This window comes from Micrasema longulum, unplaced genomic scaffold (genome assembly GCF_059751315.1).
Source record: "Micrasema longulum isolate JH-2025_06_02 unplaced genomic scaffold, ASM5975131v1 h1tg000248l, whole genome shotgun sequence".
Lineage (NCBI taxonomy): Eukaryota > Metazoa > Arthropoda > Insecta > Trichoptera > Brachycentridae > Micrasema > Micrasema longulum.
In genome coordinates this window covers 1,692,544-1,718,178 of record NW_028277453.1, presented here as the reverse complement: position 1 = coordinate 1,718,178, position 25,635 = coordinate 1,692,544, and the positions used below count along the sequence as shown (strand labels likewise).

General features: G+C 30.6%; 1 protein-coding gene across 3 annotated transcripts in view; it reads left to right on the top strand.

The window, feature by feature from the left end:
• The window catches only part of cv-c (RhoGTPase activating protein), a 706,457-nt gene that overhangs the window by 217,935 nt on the left and 462,887 nt on the right, over nt 1-25,635 (top strand). The window contains exons 1-2 of one of the 3 annotated variants that reach the window (XM_088223711.1): nt 20,050-20,287; nt 21,504-21,754. The exons of 1 other annotated variant lie outside the window; for it this stretch is intronic. The gene's annotated coding sequence lies outside the window, so the exon portion shown is untranslated. Of the gene's footprint in view, nt 1-20,049; nt 20,288-21,503; nt 21,755-25,635 lie in introns of those variants that run through there. One more of the 3 variants, XM_088223712.1, reaches the window with a different exon arrangement.

Here is a 25,635-nt window from a genome sequence, read left to right as displayed (position 1 = left end):
CATGCTTAAACAGAAACATATGCCTAGACTTCCATATTCTTCTCTCAGAAATGTTTTCCCTCTCTGTTGAAATAAATTTAAATATGAACAACTCCCTAAGGAGGAAATCCAGCCAGTCTGCAAGCATTTGGACATAATCAAACATTGTAGAAACATGTTCAATAGAGGAATATGGAAATCCAGGCGAAAAAAGGGCTTTTGGTCTGTCATTGACCATATTAAATTATTTCTGGACTGGCACCAGAAGCGATACCTTCATGAAACTAAAAATTATCAAGATATTTTGCGATTGGAGCGCTAACGCAGCACCCTAGGCTCCACTGAGTGCGGATGTGGAAGAAAATATTGAATAATCTATCTTTAAAGGTCCAACGTTTATGCCTCCCTGAGCTTGGAGACCCTATTGGATGAAATGGGGCCTTATTTACTTTATCAATTATTTATATATTATGTAAGCCTATATGAGCACATTGACCGGTCCATCTGAGTATAACAGAAAAATTTAACAAACAAAGTCAGTTTAATTTCAATTGTTTTTCTTTGTGTTTATCGGTGTGTTTACCCATATGTGTATGTATTTTGAAGCATTATTTTTCAAAACAGCCAGAAGTCATATTTGATTAAGGGTATATTAATAAACCAATGCCTGAGGGATGTGCCGTTTTCTGATTGTCGACCGTTTTTTTCTAAATGGACGAAAACGTAATTTCGTACAAAAATGAAATAACAGAACTACTTCTTAGAATAATAAACATACGAGTATACAGGACATTTGAAAACACTTCTTACTCTTTTTTTTGTGCAGTATAAATAGGGACTAGATTTCAAAACGTCCGTGCGCTGTGTGGCTGCAAGACGTGTTGCTCCAGCTGTTTTCTGCAAAATGCACATTTTAGGTTGTGTGGTCAGCCAGACAAAAAACCAGACAAAACCGAAATTCAGTTTCGGTTTCGGCCGAAAATATTGTTTCGGTAGGTCACTAAAATGATGACGTAATTTGTGCCTAGTAATTTGTATCATTCGTGAAAAATCATTTTGCCTCAAATTTGCAAGTATATGCATAAATTTTTGAATTTACACAAAGCGAAATACTTCTTGGCCCTAAATTATCTGAGTCGAAATAGAATTTTCGTATACCTACTAAGGTTTCAAATTGAGAAATATTAGTTTCTTGTTTTTGGTATCTATTTCCTGTTTATAAATATTTTTTATTTGTGTTCTATCCGTACATACATGAACTTTGTTTAAAATAGTTGGTAGTTTTAAATTATATTTTTACTTAACATATATATCATTAATAACATCAAAGTTTATGGTCCAAATTGGCTCAAAGTTAGTGAATACTTAACTTTTTCATACGATATTGTTTAAGACTATAGTCTGGTAAAACGAAGGTAAAATTAGCAAATCATACGATTTTGCCATTTTAAAATTATTTTTTTTTTAATCGCGCAATAATAAAAAATAAAAAAACATAAACTAGATAGAATCAATATTTTTTTAACGTATTTCAGTTATTTTTTTTTTTTTTATTTGAAAATTTATTTATAAACCTTTACGGATTATTGCATTCATTTTACATAGAATAAAATATACATTTTTCATTCATACTCTGTTGTTCGAAATATTATTTTTTACGTCTTTTGAAAAGTTTGTCTGAGTCTTTTGTTTAGTTTTGTCTGGTAGTTTATTGTGTAATTTCAGTCCCTGGTTCATTAGTCTGATTGTCTTTGTCTTGTTTTAGAAAGTTGTATATGGTATTTGTCTGATATTCTTGTATTATGTCTATGTTGACTACAATTTTTTACAAGTTTTAGTTCTTCGTCTACAATTACGTTAGTGGCTAATTTATGGATAAATTTTAATGATTCTAGTTGAAAGAGTTCAGTTATATTTAATTGCTTAGTTTGTTTAAAAAGTTTTCTAGTTGCAGTTAGATAGGGAAGGTCATATACTAACTTCAATATTTTATTTTGTGGTCTTTGTAGTCTGTTTATGTCATTTTGATATCCTGCTCCCCATAGTAGTTGCGTATAGCATATTTTAGTTTTTACATAGGCTTCATACATTAGAATTTTTTTCCGTTTTTGGAACAAAATTTTTGATTTTTAAAATAAGGCTCGATAATGTCGCCTTTTTGCTAATTAAATTGTAGAGTGGAAGAGGGATAGGCATAATTTTACGTTTTTTTTGTTTTTGTCTAATTAATATTTTTTTTATTTTTTTTTTATTGCGCGATTTAAAAAAAACATTCGTTTTAAAATGGCAATATCGTACGATTTCCTAATTTTGCGTTCGTTTTACTTAACTACAGCCTTAAGAGTCAAAATCAATTAAATTAATATTTGTTCGTTGGTGTGGCGTCGCCCGACAAAAAAACAGATACACAAAGGTAATGTCGATGGTTAAAGAATTATAAGTATAAACATATTCTTCTTCTTAGTCGTTTGCTCTTGCCATTCTTGGCAGAGCAGTCATGGTCACGTTGGCGGGAGGGAAGCACGTCGTTACGATCCGCCTCTATTCACTTGTATCTTCAGCGTATCTGAAGGCCTCCTGACGCCAGTCGCTTCTGTCACCAAGTCTGTCCATCTGGTAGCACTTCTTGCGCGAGATCGAGTTCCCTCTACTCGTTCTTGTGGCACTATTTTTTCCGTATAGTCTTTTCGTCTCGTAACGTGGCCGAAGTACCCGAGAACGCGGATTTGTACAGTGAAAGAAAGACGCTGTTCAATACCCAGTTCTCGGATTATAGATACATTAGTTCTTTGAGTTGTCCAGGGTATCCGCAGCTATATATTTACTAACATATAAATATTGGATAGTTTACACAACAATGATGTTTGTTAGTAAAATTATTAATTGCATAGAATTAAAAATAGTTCAGAAACCGCATACGCGCATCAAACAGAAGGCGACTTAACTACTCCTTATGGAGTAGTTATACGTTTTGACCATTAATTTCTTTGTAGACGTCGCTCAGTAAGCAACTCCCAATTTGAATTCAACTATACCGTGTCGTGTCGTTTTAAAGTGTAAAAATACTGCTGGGATCAAAAAGAAACAGGATGGGATCACATTTCATGTAAAGGTAGCAAATGCATGTGTAAGTTACAAATGCATTACTTAAATATTCAATTGTTTTCCACAGACAAAACGAAAACTGGACATCTGCCATTTGACCAACATTATCTTTAAAACATAATGGCATCAAATATTATTTAACATAACATAAAAATATCCGCTTTACGTAAACATAATTTGTTTATTTTTTTAAGTTTAAAATCATTAATTCAATTATTCTTATTAAATTACCTTTTACTTATCTACTCTGTTGTGTAAATAAATGTTTCCGCGTGTACAATAAAATTTCGAAGAAATAATCATATTACTTTTTTTTATTTGTAATATTTACATTTGTGTTATAAATATATTTTTCGCGTTCTAGCAACATAACGCATCGACTTCACGCATGTGCGCGGTGAAAGTGGGGCAAAGTGGGGGGTTTTTTGGCCACAGTCTGATGTATTCAAATATGATTCTACGCTTCTTCTAGACTATTTTTAATTATATGATAATTTATTAATAATTCTAATAAAAACACATAATTTTGGAAAACAAATTACCAAAACCAACTTGAACATGATCACAATACCAGTGAAAATAACAAAATCAGACATCGATTTAAAGAGAGTCGATGTCACACAATTCAATTTTATTGAAGGCAGTAAAAAAATATTAGGATATGGGAAACAAAACATTCATTAACAAAAGAAAATATGAAAATTCAAACTTAAGGTTAAGATTCGTTAAACAATTCATTCATCAAAAGTTTTTTTAAATATTTTTTTTATACATAAATTTCATAAAAAGTTTTTGTAAAATTCTAAACATAACTACTTTTACACATCTAGTAAATGTTATCACTGTAACTCTCTAAAAAAAGAGACTAACTCTTGTGCTTGGAGAGTGACTTACACTGTTTTAGTTGTTTATTTACAAGAGTTTATATAATTTTAAATACGAGTACATGAAAAGAAAAATAAAAACATAGGATATATAAAGACAAAACTTAAAACAATATTACATTCATACTAATTAAAATTTAATGTTGTTTTTACACGAGTTCAAAAATTTTCTTAATGAAACAATTCTATTTTAATAACACACATTTGACTATGATTAAGTGTGCCCTACTTGAATATTTAAAATTAAATTAATATAAATATTTTAAGCATTCGAATTCATACTTTTTTAATTATCGTTCGAAATCTTTGCAACATTGTAAATTATTTGTTGTTTAAAATGTCTTATTCCAACGCTTGTACCTTTGGTATGTATTTAATACCGACTTAAACTAGCCATTTGAAGTTTGGCGGATGGTTATGCTTATTCTCTCTACATGCTTGTTTACATTAGGGACAGAGGTACACCTAGGAGATCGCTAAGTTACAAGGCGGATTGGACCGAGGCTTGTCTGCACGGATTAGCATTGGGACCTGGGACCTCCTCCCTCCCCTTTTCCTCACTCCCACCCTACACCCAAACTACTCTGTATTTTCTCCATTGTATTAACTCCCACACATTATTATTGTCTAATAATAAAGTAAGAACCGGTAACAAACAAACGTCATAGAAAAGTAAAACTGAGATAATAGCACTTTTGTAAAAAGAGTGAATATACAAATCCATACAACAGTTAGAATGTTTTTGGCTTTAACAAATGATAAACAATGAAAACATTGTTATTTTTTATATGACAAACAAAAATCTAATTATTTACATGACCAGTTTGAATGATTTTTTAAAGAACCGTAAGATTTTTCAAGTGATGTGGGTGTTTTCTGCAAATAGAAAAATGCCATTTTTGTAATCGACGCCATTTTCAGAAGGTGATTAAATACAGTTTTTTGTGTGAAAGCGGTCTGGCTGTTTTTGGCAGAACATAGAATTGACCTTACTGCACCCGATAACATCAATATCGCATTTTTTCAAAATTGTGGACTGGCTGCTTTCTGCATAACTACGTTCATATTATCGTCGCCTTAATTCAAATACAACGTAAGTCACCATACGATAAATTTACAGGAAGCAAAAAAAACTCCATGAATCAGTAATTTTGAATGAAATTTTAGTATTTTTTTTGCAAAGATTTGGTTTTTAAGAAATACATGAGTATTATTCAAACAAATATAAAATTAAATAGTGCATTACTGACTACCTACTGACTTACGCTGTTTTGCAAGGAATATATTGGGTTTTCAAATCAAGAGAACAAGGGAATACAACACACAAAAAAATTACAACAAATTAGTATATAATGTATTCTTCTTCATTATTTGGAACAAATTAGTCGATAATTCATGCCTTCTTTACCGAACACTTCGGAAGTATCGTGAACAGCTTTGCCAGCTTTACCCCCTCGATTAAACGCCAACAATAATACTTGTACAAAATTACATATTTTTACAAAGTGGATTATTTTCATATCCCGACTAAAAAAATGTATTATTTTCATTACAAAATTATTCACCAAAAACTGAAATTCGTGTATTAAATCTAAGGTGAGCGCATTTTTGACGTTCGTAAAGTATGTTTATGTTCAACAATGTTTGAGTATGTCCAAATGCTTGCAGACTGGCTGGATTTCCTCCCTAGGGAGTTATTCATATATAAATTAATTTCAACAGAGAGGGAAAACATTGTTGATAAGGGAATATAAAAGTCTAGGCATTTACACGGCTTACACAGCACCGTAACGCGCGGGTGTTTTTAGGACAGTAAGGGAAAGGTTAAAAGCCGGAATAATCGGCGCGCGTGCATGAGAAGAAGTACGAATGTAGATAAAGCAAAATTTGTAGGCAAAGATAGAGTGATGTGGCGTTCTATTATGTCTGCCTATCCTTACAAGGAAACGGCGTGATATTTTGTTTGTTTGTTTATTTATTTTTTGTTTTTGCTGTGAAACATTACAAAGGGATCATTTTGTACAAATATATGATCAAAATGATCCCTCACACATAGCGGCACTTTTACTCTTCAAAAAAACATAGCCTCAAATGAAACAAATGAAAATAATGTACAAATATTCACTTGAAAAGCATTAAAATACTGTGGTATTAAAAGCCAAAAAAAAACGAATAACATAAACATATTTAAATTTATTTCAACAGAGAATCATTGTTGATAAGGGAATATGGAATAGGGCTTATGACCTGTCATTGGTTGGTTTAAGTGGTCACATTACACACTGTGTAACATTCACCATTTTGTAATATAAATAATAAAGATGTACTGATATCTAAAGCGTAAGCCATCTTATAAGTAAGTAAGTAAGTAATCTTGTCATCATGCAAATAAAAAAAATATAACTGAACGCTGTGGTTAGACTTAAATTAAAAAGGCATTGTCTAGTCTCATCAAAATAAACAAAAGTCTGAATTACAAAGGTCGGTCTGAACCTTAATTAACTTTCGGAGACATTTTTATCTCTAAGATTCTTATCTTAAAACATTTTGATTCTAGTTTTACTTGTTAACGTCTCTATAATGGTAACCTTTATTCCTAAAATCATGTGCATATTTATCATCCGATATCTAATTTAACATTATCAATGCAATGTAATGTTATATGATGGTTATTACGATTACTTCGGACAGGTAACATTTTTAACATTGTAAAAATTAACACTCATGAACTTTAGAACAAAATAAAAAAGATATACTCGCATACTAATTAATTAATTTTACAACATACTCGTATATTCGTTCTATGTACATTAGACAGCCCATTTCTCAAAGCAATAATAATATATTTAAATCCCAACCAACCAAAAAACGAACTAAAAGGATTAAACCGACTTTTTTAAAAGTATTATTTTTTTACTTAAGTTAAGTTATTTTGATTTTTTGTTGTTAGTAGTTTTATTTTGTTCTTCAAGTTATATAATTTTTGCAAAACATTTGTTTTTTGGTTGAGTTTATTTATTATATAATTTAATTTCTTAAAATTGAGGATTATAATACAATATAAATATTAAAATATGTATCAAAAAACAGAAAATATATAAAACGAAAAATATTTTGAGTTTGTCCAAATTTTCATAGACATGGACTGGATTTAACTCCATGGGCAGCTGTTAATATTAACGTATTACAACAGAGATAAAAAACATTTTAGAGAAGGTAAAATAGAAATCTTGGCATCTGCAGGTCTTGGCATCTACGTCTTGTCTGGTTTAAGTGGCCACTTTACACACTGTGTAAAATTCACCATTCTGTTCATATTAAAACATTTACATTCCTTCAATTTTTTCATCTGTTGATGTTTGTGAAGTTACAGATCTGAAACCTTCATTTTTGGGGTGATATTCATCTTATATAATTATTTTACCTACAGACTAGGCTAACCCGTATAAATGAAAGTATCAGCTCTTTAACTTTACAATCATAAACAGATGAAAGAATTGAAGAAAATACATATGTTCAAATATGGGCAGAATGGTGAATGATACACAGTGTGTAAAGTGGCCACTTAAATCAGCCAATGACAGGTCATAAGCTCTGTAGATGCCGAGCCTTCTAGGTCACCTTCTCTAATATGTTTTTCATAGTTCTCGATTCGGTATTTTAAAGTTAATTAGATTCAGGAGTTCACAACAATCGAGTTCCGAATTAATTTTAAATAAAAAAAAAGTTTTTTTATTTTATATAAATAGCGCTATATAAGCTATCCATAATAATAATAATAAAACAGAAATGGAAACATATTGGAGAAGAGATGATAGAAGTCTTAACATTTACATGGCTTATGACCTGTCATTGGCTGGTTAAAGTAGCCACTTAAAAAAACTGTCTTACATTCACTTTAATGTCTATGTTTGAACAATTTTTTTCTTTAATTTTTCCATCGGTTTATTTTCGTAATAAAGGTTTGAGCTCTTTGACTTCCTAGGCGTCGTGGCGCAGTTGGATTGTTGTCGTTAACAAGAAAAAAAATTCAACAAATATTTCTCAATTGATCTGGGTGTTGTATTTTTCATTACGTTATGCAGGAATCTCGACATGTCTTGACGTGTCTTCGTGCAGATTAAAAAAAAAAAAACATATATTTTGAGTTAATTGTTAATGTCTAGTCGAGTAGGTAAAGAGGTAGTATCATACATAGTCAATATAGTGCAGGCAATTGGTAAAATAAAGTAGGGAAGAAAATGCCGAATACTCCTCTAGTGGAACGGAAGGCCTGTTGACTACTGCCAACAGGCCGGCTTCTCCTGAAGAGTTTTAAGTGGTTTCCTCTCCACGTGAGCAAATGCTGAGAAGTTCCCGATTGGTCCACATTAGTATATTCCTCCTGATCCTAACAGTTTAGATAAATTTAAAGATATTTTATTGCATTAAAATCCACCTTTTTATATATAAACCTTGTATATTATAAGCAAGGTAAATAATAAAGGAACTCCCATGAAAAAAAAAAAAAAGTCGAGTAGGTACCTGTATACTGCCGATTCAAGCAAAGAGGCAGTATCTAGCAAAAATTAAAAACTGTGTTTTTTTCAATGCCATCTGATAAATAATTGTAATCCTTTAAACAACATACATTGTATCTTTTTTTATGAATATACGGTAAAAAAATCCTTACACAAAAAACCTCAATTTCCTCAAAACTTTTCGAATGTTGGTTACTGCCTTCTTGCTTGGAACGGCAGAATAGGCCAAAGAATATTTTGAAAGAAATAAATAGTAATCGCGCTACTCGCCAGATAGCAGGTAGACGCTCACATTTTGCGGGTTTTGCTGGTTCGCGGATTTTATCATTGTAATTGCGTTATTTTTATTCACATTGTTACCGAACCCTGACACAAATTAATACAACTACCGAATTACCCACCTTGTAATGGGATTCTTCAAACCTTAATGATTGTATTTATCTCGCGGCAGACTCTTTCAGATGTCCTGTGGTCAACTAGACACTTGTTGGTTTCTTGACTATTGATGCATGCGATAACACGACACAGTGGATGGAATAACTTATTAATAAACATATTACAACAGAGATGAAGAACATTTAAGATAAAGTAATATAGAAGTCTAGGCATCTACAGGGCTAATGACCTGTCAATGGCTGGTTTAAGTGACCACTTTACACACTGTGTAACATTCACCATTCTGCCTATATTTGAACCTCCATATTCCTTCAATTCTTTCATCTGTTGATGTTTGTGAAGTTAAATAGCTGAAACCTTTATTTATGGGGGGTGAGATTCATCTAATTGAATTATTTCACCTACATACTAGGCAACGCCTAAAAATGATATTTTTTTTCAATTTCTATACTTTTTCATAGACCAGGTGGATTTATCAACAATATTTTGAGTTTGTCCAAATTGTTGTAGACATGGACTGGATTCAATGACTGGATCTGTTACATGAGCTGTTAACATCTGTTGTAATATGTTAATGTTAACAGCTCCGCAGGGAGTTGAATCCAGTCCTTGTCTACAAAAATTTGGACAAACTCAAAATAATGGTAACTTATTGATCTCTGAAATTATTTAATAGTGATCGCGCTGAAAGTACCGAGATCACATGCACATTCAATGATAGTCCAGATGTTATGGGCCGGAGATAAAAATATTATACCCACAGTAGCATAATCGCAACATTGACACTAAGGCCTAGCAGGTAGCAATAAATTTTACGCAGCAACCTAGTAATTGTGCAATACTCCATACACATAGTAAATGTAGCGCAAACAAATTTTAGTTTATTAAGTGTTTTATGTTTCTTATACAATAATGTTTTCTTTCTATTTCAGATGCATTAATATGTATAGTATTATGTATTGTCGAAAAAAAGATTTTTTTTATATACGGTCCCAAATGAGTTTTTTTAATAACTCCTGGGAGTATAATATGTAATTTTTGAATTATATGTTTTATTTATAATAATAAAATAAAATAAAAAAATTCTTATATACTATGAGTAAAGTACGTATAATTAAAGAAAGAAAACAAGAATGTTGATTATATTCTAATGATTAAGTACCTAGAAAACAAACCAAAAGTTATGAAATACATACGTAAACAATCACCGCCTCAAATTTAACCTTAACTTTTTTATTTTTAGATTAAAATTTAAAAATAATTGGCTCTCAAAGCAGCGCACCTAAATTGAATAATAATATCCATGCACTATGGAGATACAAGAATCGTTGATAACAATGATCACAATCGATGATTCCTCTAAGATAAATTAAACTTTAAAAGAAAACTATTTATTACAATGATTTATACGTCAATAATTCATTTTTAAGTAATTTGTCAATATGAATAGAGAATAATTCTTGGATTCTCCGAACAAGCTATTCCACTTCTGTTATGGTATTTTCTGTGCATGGATCATTTCGTGGTGTGAAAAAACGTTAAATCTTTAACGATTATCATAAATCACGGAATCGTTATCTCTTTGACAGAGAGAATAGATTTGATTAACGATTGTATTATGTCTTGCTAGTAAAAAAAGTAAGCATTGTTATTTTTAAACCAATTTTCACATTGTGTTCCAAAAGCCCTGACGAAAAAGCGACCTTCTTGGTGTAATGGCTATGTGATTTTTCTCAAGCCTGGGTATTCTGTGTTGTAATTCAATACTATAATTGGGTTTCTTGGCCTGTTGTGGGGCTATAAAAAAAACGTTACTCCCATAGTAATTTTATATCATATCTAGCAAATCTAGAGTCTAGATGGACCAAAAAAGTCCTGGAATGGCGACCCAGAACGGGTAGAAGAAGTGTCGGCAGGCCTCAGACAAGGTGGTCTGATGACATAAGACGAGTTGCAGGAAGTGGTTGGATGCGGTTGGCTCAGGATAGGGAAATATATAAAGGGGGAGGCCTATGTTTAACATTGGACAAGAGACGGCTGATGATGATGATGATGATGATCAACAATTTGAAATAAAGACATAGCAAATCACGACACGCGTGCAAAAAATTTTTTGAGAAAGAGATAAATGTATTTCTCAAAAAAAAAATTGTGCATTTTTTTACCATAGTTACGACACTAGCAGTCGATTTGTTTTTTTTTTTAGTTTAAATATTTTGAAAATTGCATTGGGTGTTAACACAAGTTGTGTCTTTTTTTCATTGAAAACTCCTTATTTTTATTCATAGAGGTGAGGGTCAGTGCTATTCAAGCTCCTGACGTCACTGCGACCTGTGAAGACCTATTGTGACGGGTCCCCGTGAATAGTTCTCGCCCTCTAAGCCCAGGTATATAAAGAGCCTGGCTACTGTCTGGAAGGCGAGAGTTTACATTTTGCTAAATCTCCCCCTCCAAGCCCAGATCCGTAAAGTATCGGGCTATTAGGTTAGGGGCGAGCTCTTTAATATCCTCAGGTTTAACCAGTGGTCCCTCGAGGATATGGCTGCTTGTATAATGTAAGGCATCACATTCACATGTATAGCTGTAGTCTTTGTGGGCATTTTGTCCAATTCATGTTATGGCTTAATTTTAAGATGAATTTTTGTAATTATATTTCTATGTAAATAATATGTGTATGGTAAAAAAAAAACAAAAATAGGTGTTTCCTCATATGCACTGCAGAAACTACATCTAGAAGTTTCGAAAAGGTTCATTCTAGCAAGGTGTTTGTTAAATGAGCACCATTTTTATTTTATTTTTTATTAATAAATTTCGACTAAAATATACGAGTACATGAGGAAAAAAATAAAAACATAGGATATATAAAAAGAAAAAAAACATAAAACAATAATACATTTGTATTTATTAAAATTTAATGTTGTTTTTACACGCGTTCGAAAAATTTCTTTAGATTTACTTTTAATTTATTTATTGATATATTATTTTTAATAGTTTTTAGTTCGTTGGGGAGAATATAATATTTTTTTCACCTTTGAGGACAAAGCGATTGTGACCATGACTTGTGTGTAATTTAGGAATTTTAATATTATGTTGGTATCTGAGTGACTTATTCATCTCAAATTCTTTCATTTTCCCTTTTTTATAAATTTGTATAATATAATTTATTTTATAAAGAGTTTCTATTGTATGAACCATAAATGCTTTATATAGACTTTCCGTATTGAATGTTGAGGGTTTCTTCAAAATTACTTTAGTAATTAATCTTTGTACTATTTTTAGAGGCTTTAATATATTGGCATATGCACCACCCTATCCTACAATACCATATTGTAACAAAGATTGTACAATCGAGAAATAAGTTATTTTTAAATTATTGATTTTTTTTTAAATATTCTTTCATCTAATAAATATGTATTTACATTTTCTAATTCGTTTAACTAGTTCACTAATATGGTCTTTCCATTTTAAGTTTAAGTCTATGTATACACCAAGATATTAAATTGTATCAAGTACTGAACATGTTAGATCGCAGTTAGTTTTGTTGTAATTGCTTTGGTTAATAATCATTTTTACTACTGAATCTAAATTAGTTTTTTAATAAAAAATGGGATGATTTTTGTCTTTTCCGTATTTAAAGATAATATATTTTTGTCAAACCATAATTTCAATTTATGTATAACGTCATTAGCTACTAAATTTACTAAGTTCCAGTTAACTCCCTCAACTAAAACAACCGTATCATCGGCATATAATGTTATTATTTAATTTAAATTTTGACAAAATACGTCATTGACATATAGAATAAATAGAAGCGGACCTATCATCATACCCTGAGGTATCCCAAATTGCAAGTCTCTATTTGACTATATGTATATTTTATTTTTACCATTTGTGGTCGTTGGAAGAGATAACTTGTTAGCTATTCAAAACATTGCACACAAAAATTAACAAATTAAATGAAACTAGGCGGTAAAGGTTATTTAGCGACGTCATTCGAAAGAATTATCTGTCCCTACAATATATAACGTTTACTTTTACATTACATATATATTATTTTATTTGATTACAAGCCTTCAAAACGAATTGTCAAGTAGATGATGAGCATTTTTGACACCTCTGTTTGCGTTTATTCGAGGAAATAAAACTGCCCAAGCTGCTAAAGTTTATATAATAAACCCAAAAATCCGGATTTTTTTGCGTTACATTTTACGTGCATTCCCCCTTTAAACTCCCCGCTGTAGTTCCCCGCGAACAGATTGCGTGACTTTAGATCAGTGTTATTCAACGTATAGCAGTAAGAGCAGTGCGATGTCACATAGCATCATCTCGCAACAGTATTTCATTAAAAAAAAATGTAAAAAAGTTTTATAAACACATAGCAATCATAACGTCTTTTTTTATTTTTAAAGTCGTATTTATACCATTTTAGCTTAGGTATTCCTGGTCCCCCCTTAGGAACTAGCGATTTTTCCACGCTTAGGCTCAGAAAAGTTAAAACAACCTGTATATTACAAATCTGCTTTGCGCACATATATTTTAATAGTAATTAGAAAACAATGTTTTAAAAGAGACGGGTAGGTTTCGAATCCGGTAGATATAGAAGTCAATAAGTAGTTATAGGTGTACAAATATTTGTTAACATTGAATTATTTATTAACTTACATTTTTAAATAATAAATAGCACAATTAAATTGTTTCCTAAATTTACTGGTAGGTACTCATGTTTTGTGTATTTTTCTCTTCGCATAAAAATGTCGACCTTAAAAGGGTCAATATTTAGGCAGACTATACATAATTTAGAGAAATATATCACCAAAAACAAGTTGATAAATAAATGGTTAAATTAGTTTATAACCCATGATTATTTTTATTATTATTTTACTTGGAGATAAAACAAAGAATTTTTTTGTTAATAAGTTCAGTACTAAAAAAAAATAATTTTAAAATACTTTATTCTGACATTTGAAATTGCAAAGATTTTCGATACACTTTATAAAGGTTTCTTTGAAAGCTTCCACGTTTCAGTTTATCCACGTTTTCCCACTTTTCCGTGTAAACACTAGGAACGGAAAATAAGCTTCCGCTTTTGAACGAAAGATGTCTCCGTGTGATGTTTTCAAATAATATTTAGGATATTTGTTGCACTAACGTTGTGGTTCATTGTTATATTTTAGAGCTATTAATAAAATTACTAAGACAAGCTTTCGTAATTTCACGTTGCCCTCTTCGGGGATATATAATATGTTATTATATAATCCCGAAGAGTGAATAAAAAGTGATTCATAAAACCAAAAAAAATATGAACAACCTCTAAAACCTCTAATCTCTAATCCCTAAAAATTCCAAATGAATTTGAAGGGATGCACAAATTTTAAAAAATTATGTTCAGTTTTCTTTGAAAGTTATCATCGCAGTAATAATTAATATTTCCATAAATATGACTGATTTTCATTGTTTGTTAACTAGAACTGCTATTTGAAACTACTCAAATTATCGACAGTCTATAACCACATGACTGTTGCGATACGTTATCTTATCTTTATTAATTATTTGATTATTTACTTAAGTTCGATATAATTTTATCTAAGATTGTTACAAAAGTACCGGATTGAGAATAATTTTAAAATTATATATATCTCAAATAATTTTTAAAAATTATTTGAGATATGTATAATTTTAAAATGTGTCACAAATTAAGACCTAGGTTTTTTTTCGGACATTGATTACATAAATATAAAGATTACTGTGACGCTTTTAGTGTGTGTGTTGAATTTCACATATCTTATTATATAATGTGCACCTAATGTAATATGTAAAAAATACCACAAATTGCTTGTTTTTTATTTTTTAACAGAGTTGTTTATGACAGAAAAAAAATCCTCTCAAAATTAAAATATTTGCCCAAATCAGAAAAACGCGCAACTTTGTATTTATTTATAAATACAACAAAATACGCTGTCTCTAGGCGTTGTAAAATTCAAACAGCAAGACCATAAAAACACCAAGAAAATAATTAACTTTCAAGTGAAATTTTTTATTTTGTTAAATAATTTAACAAAAATATTTACACTTAAATTTTACGAGTTAGATCTCGCCGAAAAAACACGCCCGGATGTTTCTTCTTCTTCATGTTTTAAGATATCCTAAGATCTGAAAACAAGTTGTTCTCCTGAGATGATGAGGTCCAACTGTTCCTCCATCTCTTGGGTGGTCAGGCGGACGTTGTCCAGATGGGATTTCATTGGCTGCAGCGTACACAAGTCCGTCAATGCTCATCCTGCCCACACGGTCCCTCCAGTATCTTCGTCTGGGTCTGCTCCATCGCACGAAATCCTTTCTTTTATACGTATATCTAATTATAGTATTACGAATTCAGTCTCGCAGCGTTTTTCCAGTAATGGACCTTAAGACCTTGATTTTAGCAGTTCTGAGATACGAACATTGTCAGCCCGCGCTTCCTCAGCATACATCATTATGGTTCTCATACATGTCTCGTATATTCCGACTTCCGACCTTGTTATGCATACGATAGGCGGCCTCCGTGGTGTAGTGGTCAAGACGCTTGACTCACACCCGGAAGGTTCCGGGTTCGATTCCCGGTGAGAACACAAAAATTAAAATGTGATTTTTCTCAAGCCTGGGTGCTCTGTGATGTAATTCACCACTGTAATTAGGCCTCCTGGCCTGTTGTGGTGCAAAAAAATAAAAAAATAAATAAAGAATTCTAAGAGGGTTAAATCCAGGTTTTTTTTGCCAATTAGACACGTGTACACATTTTTTTATTTTTAATAGATACACAGTTTTTAAGCTATTTCTCTGTAATTACGACAGTGAATATATATGTAAGTCATATTAATAATATATGCTACATTTTAGAATCGCAAAAAATAAAATCGGACCACAACTCTTCCATTATGCATCAGGTTTTCTGAAAACAAACGGTTTCTATTGATATTTAAAATTAATAATAACAAATCTAAACCCTTCTCAGCGGTCCAAAATGAATCCGTTTACCATGAAAACATTGTTTATGAATAAATCGCCATAAAATCGATTGCCCCAAAAAAGACCGCAGCTCGTCAGCTTTGGATATTTTGCAGGATAAATTTAATAGAATATTCAATATAATGTCAAGTCTGTTTAGAATGAATGAAAAATAATCTTTTGTAATAACGTAATATTGTGAACCAAATGATTAATTCTGAATAACATCGAATTGCGGTGACATCAAATGAAAGTCAACATAAATATTTTCACAATATAGAAATAGAAAATATCAGACAACTAAGTGTAAAAAAGAACAATGTCATGCAATTAAATGCTATGCATGTCAGTAAAAAAATTACCAAATGGGAAAAAAGTATATAAATAAAGTCAAAGCTAATTTGTTCAATAACATATACATTTTTTCACGTGTTAAAAGGTAACAGGTGCCGTGGTTAGACGTAGGTAGCTCCAACTGTGATTTGGCGTAACGGATTTGATTCCCGTAAAGGGCAAGAAAAAATATTTTGTTTTTTTTTCTTGAAGGTGGAAGTTTAATGCTACTTAAGATTGGAAATAAAAAATGTTTTCTTACACGCGGTAAAAATGAGAGCATTTCATTTTACGGTGAAGTTTCTCGAAAGTCAGCAAAAATTAATAAAAATGGTTTTAATGAAAACGAACTACTTTAAACAAGATTTTTAAAAATAAATTATAGCGTTATTGTGATAGATTTCCGGTTTCCGGTAGACTTTTTTTTCAATGTTTAGTGTTATTTTACGCCACAGAGCTCTACTTTTAAATGTCAGCAAAACTCACCGACGCCGACGAGAACTTGTGACGTCACGGGTGGAGTAATTTCGAAATTTAAAAAAATCATAGCGATGGTAATACGATACATATAAATACAATTTTTTTAAATTTTGGTTTAGCTGGATGATTAACCTCATCTATGTTTTCTTTCCCCGCCATTTATTTTTTCAGGTTATTTATTTTTTTAAATTAGAACACAATGAATACAATACTCTTTTTTTGTGTAGGTAATTATTTAATTTATCTTTATTTAAAAAATATTTAGCCATTAAATATAATATCTAAAAACAATATTGTTTAAATTCAGTTGATTACATATTTTAACTTTGCGTTTGCTCTTGTTAAAAATAACAAACACTTAGGTACTGCTATTTTACTTGGAATTGCTTTGAAGAAATATTTTTGAAATATAATGAAAGGTTTTGAATTTAAAATATTTTTTTAGCTAAAATTATAGACAAGACCTCAAAACAAATAAAAATATTAGTCAATTTCATGATCATCAACTCTTGCAAAATCCAAATTAGTTTTACACACGCCTACCAATTACCCTCAATAATTCATAGACAAAGAAACAATGTTTTCTCTTTTGTGTATGATTCATACAGAAATCATGACGGTGAAAACTATTCTTGGTTAAATATATATGTACCATCAGAATACGATGGCCCGCGTTAAACATAATTTTAAACATCAAAATTCAAATATGAATTTTATATTATGGTTTCGTCATGTGTAACGAAGGAATGATGAAAAAATTGAACAGAAAAACAGATAATATGGTGAGTATGCGGTAAAGGATTGCCAAAGAAGACCAGACGTGATCACGTAAAACCTTAAATCCGGTTATGTGGAAAAGTTTGCGTAATCGAAGGCCACACCGACAAAATGTATGATTTAATTTTAAGATAGACATCTGTGGCATTCCATCCTTTCTTCATAACTCTCCGTTATTGGTTGTTCAACATATTTTTTTATTTATTGGGGATATCAACAGTAATACATGTAATAAAAATACTACAAATAAAATACACAGAGAATAAAATCAATGACAGGTATCCAAAGATAAATCACGATAAATTACCAAAATATTTTAAGGATAAAGTTGTCTTAAACAAAAATTGTCATGAATATGCTACTAGACAAAAGGATAAAATAAGACTACCATTATTGAAAAGAGCTGAGTCGCAAAATTGTTTGATGTATAAGGGTTTAAAAATGTATGATGAGATGCCTGAATGTATGAAGAATGAAAAGTGTCTGAAAGAATTTAAAAATAAATGTATAAGTTACTGTAAGGAAATGTAAATATATATAGATGATGTAAATGTACATAATAGTTTATATTAGTTTTAATATAAGCTAACTTAAGTAAAAAAAAAAAAAAAAGAAGAAATACATTAAATACACGTACAATACATACTTGTGTGTTTGTGTGAGTGTAAGTAAGTGAGAGGGTGGGTGAGTGGGTGTTATATTGGAATGAGGGTGGACATGTGTGTAAATATTGCACAAGTGTCGAAAATATAAATATAAATATATATACATCGATAACTGTGGCAGAAGACTCGGTCAGAAGCATTTTAACACAAAGGTAGTAATTATTTAATTTAATGCAACATGTGACTTATAGTACCAGGCTAACGATTACTTTGATTTGGTTTAAATATTATTTTTACCTGCGTATATTTGACATACTCGTAAGAAACCCGTTCAACAAATTTGTCATTTTTAATGTTTATTATTGTGTAATTATATAATTCTGTGGTCTAGTTATTTTAAATAGTACAGTTAAAATTCAGTGCTGATGAATCTAAAGTCCGATCGACCTCAAGTCGATGCTTATTTTCGAAAATGCGTAACATGCTATTAAAACAAAATGGTTACCAAATAAATATTTGCACATTTAATATTTAATATTATAAGATGGAATATATTTCTTTAATGCGATCAACGATTTATGACTTCAATGAAATATTTTATAAAACAACATAAATAAACTTAAAACCGGTTTGACTTATTTATTTTGTTATTTTTATAATTCGTTTATGGTTTTCTGGCATTCTTTATTTATATTTGTTTCATAATTATTTAATAACTATTCAAAGTGATGCGGTTTGTAAAAAAATATAATTTATTAAAATTAATAAATGGTTTAAATGCCAAACAAATTCAACAGATTTAAGTATGCTTTAGAAAAATAAATATACTGTCGATAGGAATAAGTTTTGTTCTTCTTCTTCTTCTTTGTTATTTATGGCATTTTCACCTCTCAACTCGGGTGTTCTGGCCAGTGTCGAGTTTTTTTGATTATTTATATATTAACACATGTGTTAGTAATATATTTACAAGTTAGTAAGTTAGTATTTAATATTTCGAAAACCTAATATATAATAATAATAATAATCATGGTTAATTAACAAAAATAACAATTACTTTATCTACGATAAACACATTTAAATATAACATATTTACATCTTAATACCATTTATAACTAGACATTTATATGCACGTTTGGGTAGGGAGATAAGTTTTGTTAGAAGATGTCAATCGGAATTGAAAGTGGAATGGTCTTTCCATTTTAGCTAGTGTGTTAAATTGGCGGTAAAACATATTCTAGATATTTACATATAATTTTTTTAATGTTACACTGTACCATGCGTGAAATATCCCGTTTGTGGCACCTAAAGGGTTAATGTGTTAAGTTATTAATTAAATAACTTTTAAAATGTTATTTATAAACTTGAATCTTCCGCTGATAAAAAACTTTTATCTGACTTAATTACTAATTTTTAACACAATAGGTAAAAGGTTATTTAAATACTTTCTATGTTACGGGCAGATAAGTCAAATAGTAGTTAAATGCTTTGTTCTGGGTTTAAAAAAATGTATTCTTGTAATAATCATAAAATATTAAATTATATTGATAACCAAGTTAATCATTTCACAATTCATCATTAAGAGTTACGAAATAAATGTCGATTTAATCAATGAAATGATCAAATAAAATTTTAATACAAATTCAACGGTAAATACGACATCGACCGTTTAAACGCCGTCCTTATTTGGTACAACCAAGGAAAATTTTCTGTTAGGATTAGAACTGATGTGCGATATAAATCTCCTCCATCAATCAATAACTGGAAAAGCAAACATTAGTATAAATATATAATTCATATGTTGACTAATTTGCATAAGTACAGCGTAGCCGGCACCACATCTGTTTAAAGAGCGATTAAAAACTGTTATGCAAGAATAAATATGGCGGGCCTGGCTTTATATGCGGCAAAATGGCGCTTATTCAAAATGCGTAGGTCAAACTTGAACTGTAATGTAATCGTCTACAAAGTTGCACCTTCTAGGTCAGTCAGTCTGGTCTTGTGCCCCAAGTATTAAGGATGTGCGGATTGTAGTAGATAGTAAAACATATAGCACGTGATATTATGTTCGCTCGTGTCCTGCGACGTTTTGATTTTCCGCGTGTTGTCTGTTTTCCCGCGCGCACCTCCGCCATTTTGATTTGGTTTTCGCTAACCGGTGACAGTGATTTGTGATAGTTGAAAAAGTTTTGTGACATGTGTTGTTTACGTATAATTTATACGACAGGTGTGATAAAAATAACCTAAATTGATCCTAAGCGTAGTAATCTATTAAATTTTCGGAATTCGAAAATGAAATAATTAACTTTAATATATTTTTAGTAGACAAGGAAAAAACGTTATAGTTAAAAATGTTTGTATTTATTTATTTAAAGACGTTGTTTTAAATAAGCAACGTTATTAAGTTAACAATGAGAAGTTAACATGATTTACCTGCATTTTTTTTAATGACGTTTGGTGGACCTAATTCTATTATATATTATTTATATACAATGGACTAGTTAAATTGTAACTTCTTTGTTATCTAGTTTTCGAAGATTTAAAAAATTAAAATAAACAAGTTAAAATCGAAATTTTACGCTTTAAATGTATTAATTCACCTCATACTCCTTCGTTTTCTACTCATTTAAAATAAACGTAGGGATTACAAATTTAAAGCGTTGTTTTGGAAAACTGTTTATGTTCGCTTAATTATTGTATTTAATATATGCGGCATTTACTTTGCAGATATTACAATACAATTTGATAATGATGCATATACATACATAAATGTTTATTTTGGTATATTTAAGCATCCGTTCTTTCATCAGAACCGTATTGAAAGTCTTTATCTTTGTTCAATAAATATTGAGTACATTTTACGCAGAATATTACGACCACGGCACTGCATTTAACGAACAACAAACGCATCATTTTTAATCAACGATGATGAAAAAACATAATAATATTTTTAAGTTCAATTAATAGATGAAATTTGGTGCATAATTTTCAAGATTTATAATAAAAATCCTTCAGATTTTAATTTGAGTGACATTTTGATTTGATCATAACTGTGTCCCGTTATTTCAGTTACTTCAAATTTAATATTTCCTACACATTTACTACATTTAAAAAAAAATACTCCATAAAATCCCAGCACTGGCCAATAGTAAAAACATGATTTTGTATTGATTTGGATCATCGATAAGATAAACAGATGATCACTTAGATGCTACAACTTTTTAATTCGATTAAATACAGCACCATACACGTGTATATATGTCTGTATACAAATAAGATCTAACAGGGAAAAGATTTTATCGCCATTAATCCATTGTTTGGTATGTAGTTATACACAATAGCTACCGGTCGTAACAGATTAGTAAAGTAAAAGTTAATTAGATTAAAATTAGCATTATTAAATTGTTAACTTTCTGAAAGTTGTGTGAATTTATTTTTAATAGAATCCCAACATAATTTTATGGATTTTCAAAACCATTCTCAGAAATGCTTCAGTCATGTTCTCTTCTTCGATAAGACCCATGTTTTGAATATAGAATAATCAATTCCATATAAAATGTTATTGTGAAGTGACAGTTTAATGTGTTGGTTCGTGGGTGCGTCAGATTATTTATATGTGTAAATAATAAAAATTATATCTTGTCGTCTGCCATATTGGATTTAATATGAACACACCTGTTTACTTATAAAATAGGTAAGTTTATACAATTTTTATTTGTTATATGTTTATCCAGGTGTTATACTAATTATTTGCGAAATATTTATTGATCGACGCTGTAGATTTATACAAAATAAAATCTTTATAAAACAATTATTATTATGTAAGTCCTAACTACGAAATGTAATATTAATATAATTTATTTTCACATAAATGTTAACTGCAATTAGTTGTTGTAATAATAAATATAGGAAAAATGTTTCAAAAAACGTACTTTATTGAAAATTCGTATTAAAATTAATTTAGGATCTTATTAAATTAATGTTATACTTTATTAATCTAGTTAATATTTTTTACTATATTTTTGACTTGCAAACATGCTAATAATCATATTAAGCCAAAAATTTAAACGATACAAAAATTTTTTAAAAAATCAATTATTTTTATCTAATAAAAAAATCATTAACAGAAACCAAATCATTATAAATGAGGGCATAAATACATTGAAATACATGCATTATTCAATAAATACACATATGTTAAACTTAAGAAATGGACAGTATTTAAAAAGTACTCGTATATCGTTTTAACACGGTAAAAGAGAAATATAAATGTTTTTTTTAACATGTGTTTCACAATTATATCTTAGTATTTAAATTGAACGTCATTGTTTTTTTTTTATTAAATTGAAAAGTCAATTTTAAGGTTGCAAAATATTGTTTTACTTAGACAAATCTACGAAGTTCACGAATTAAATTTTTTGAACCCAAATAAAATAATCGAATTCGTATCATTCGATCTATTTGTCAAAAAAAAATCACCCTTATTTTTTTTACGTGATAACATGTCATTAATATGAATAACGGTAAAATACCGGTATTTTACGGTCATTTATATAAAAGACGGTCGTTATTTTACCCAGGAACATGAAGGTTTTTTACTTACTTTTTAAATTATTATATCTAACCTAAACACATAGCTTTATTCGAAAAGTATTGGCAGTCGAAGGGAAGTGCAATGTACAAACTGAAGTTTACCGACATTTTTATAAATTGCGAAAGAGCAAATTTTGTATTTTTTTTTTAATTTCCCGTTGTTTGTAGAACATTATTCTTGCAGAACCAGTTTTTTTCTGTAAAACCACAAAATAAGAAAGTGTACGTCAAAAAAATTTATTTTGTACGCCGTTTTTTTTCAAAGATGGTGACTTGAGTGACGGTTGTTCGAGGTCACAAACTTATCGTATAACTAAAGACACTGCATTCACCGATCTTGATAAGTTTTGAAACATTATAACATTTTTTATTAAAAAAGGACTGGACTTTTTTAAACCTAAAATGACCGTATTTTACCGTAAATTGTGGTATTTCACCAATAAATGGTAAATTCCTATAAAATGCCCAAGTAATTTTACTACTGTAACTCTCAACTGTAGATGCATACCTCAGGTAGGTGTTTCCTTAAACGATAATAGGCAATTAAAACGCCAGTCACGTCACTGCAGACGAAATACCGTGATTCACAATCGGAAATCAAACAAATCGAGGGCTATTCCAGACCCTAATTCAAAAAAGGTCAATCCTGTTTTTGGATATACAATAAAGATCTATTATTTTAAAGCGTTCTTTTTTATCAAGGGCCTTCAAAAAGCGTGACTGTGAATATGGCACTTTAAATTATGGGGGCGGATGTGGCACCCGCCCACCCCGCTTCCGCCCACTTAGTTCTGTTTGCTTAAACACTTCAAAGTCGACAAAATTATATTTAACTCACTCTTAAATTGATCTATCCGCGTACTCGCGTTTCATTCGATGCAATTGAAGGCCAGTTGCATCGATAAAAGTTTTAAAAAGTTAAGTTAAGAATAACAAATTACAACAGGGATAGAGAATACCTTAAATAAGGGAATATGGGAGTCAAGGCATTGACAGGGCTTATGACCTGTCATTGGAGGGGGTGAAATCCAGTCTTGTCTATGAACATTTGGACAAACTCAAATATTGTAAGTTAAGTTAAGAAGTTTAACAAAACAAGGTTAAATGGCGTCTACCATGAACCCCCAAAAAATGTACAAAAATTAGTGTGTTACATCCCCAACTTGATTCCCATTCCCTAATGGTTATTTATTTGCAACTCTCAAAATCGCCCTCAAAATGAATATTGGCGTCAGAGACACATACAGATGATTTGGGGGCCGTGTGAGTTGAAGTACTCTCTTATGGTGGAGAGGGTTCAGAAGAAATTTCTTCGGTTTCTCTACATGAGGGAGTGCGGATATTATCCATGGCTTTATCCCACTGAGTTCCTCCAGGGTATGCTTGGTTACAGCAGTTTTTTTTTTAAGACTAGAAGGAATGTGTATTTAACAACGCACTTCATTTGATTGTTGCGCGGTATTATTGACAACCCTGAAATTATGCGGAGCATTAGCTTTTATGTTCCGGATAGTTACTTTAGACAGCGTCAGCATATACTGTTTCACATTCCAATATACAGAACCAACCTGCCAATGGTTATGCCTGTTGGAAGGGCTATCTCTATGTTGAACAATATCACTTTGGACATTGACGTTTTTCCCGTCTCTGAGGGAGTTTTTCGGTACAAGATTCTCTTACTTTTTTAACATATTATTCTTCGGATATTATGTATACTAATGTGTTTTTTTTATATATAACTAATTTTATCTAATTATTTTAATTATTTCTATATGTATGAATTAAGATATTCTATTTTGTAATGTATATATGAATAAATAAATAAAATTGAAATATTTCAATATCATTGATGTATAAATTAATCTGTAAATAAATTATCTGTTAGGGCTCTTCTTTGGTACAAATTAATTTGTCAGCATGCGTCGCACTCCGAGTATAAACACAAGTTGGTACATGATTACAACACCAGGTTTACTAGTATGAAAGGGCTAGCTGTTCCTAGATATTGCAATAAATAGGGCAAAAGGACACTGCAATACAGTATACCTAAAATATTTAACGTGTTACCAAGAAAAATTAAAAATACCGAGTTAAATACAAGAGTGAGACGTTGGCTCAAATTATGGTTAATAAAACAAAGTTTTTTTGTATTAGTGATAGTTTTTAATTTTTGATAAGTAATATGTAATATTTTTCATGTAAAATTATTGTTAATGTAGGTTAAGTATGAATAATCGCAGCAATTTATAAGAACTTTCTGACGAGTTGTATGTATGCAACTCAGCAGGAAAAAAAAATCATAAGAACGCAAATATTAAATTTTATCGTTTTTTTTTTCTTAGAATGATGCTCCGATGTCCCTCAACGTTCCCATCTGAGACATTGTTTTAATCTATGATGGTACTGGACAGTAGACATTTTTTCTTAAAAGAGTCATTGACACATTTCTGGTCACGCCGTTACAAGAGGAGGTCCCATCAGAATGCTCATACGAGGTTTTCCAGTAATTCAAATTATTTACTACCAAAAATATATACGACTTTCGCTCAGAGAAATGCCTTTTTTCTGGCCCGAAGAGTGTTGGATAAACATATACAGTTCTCCAAAACGAGAGCTGTTTTCAGGAGAAGTGTGCAATTTGCAGGATACTGCTGCGAGACATTCCACAGATTTATGGACTATAACGCGTGTTGTCCAGATGTTTATCGACTAGGCCACCTTACCTTCCAAAATAATCCCGATTCGCTACAACTAAGTAACAATGCATTGCCGCACGCACGATGGAAAAATGATGATACTCTAGTTCTTACTTCCGAATAAAGAAACTATACAATGCAAAACAGTACAATGACAGGTCATAAGCAAGGGAAATACCTCGACATCCATTTTCCTTGGTAATGCATTTGTCTGCTCGGGGACACAATCCCAATTTTATAATCATCATCATTATTCCCTTTTTGCGACTTATGGTTACCTTCCAAA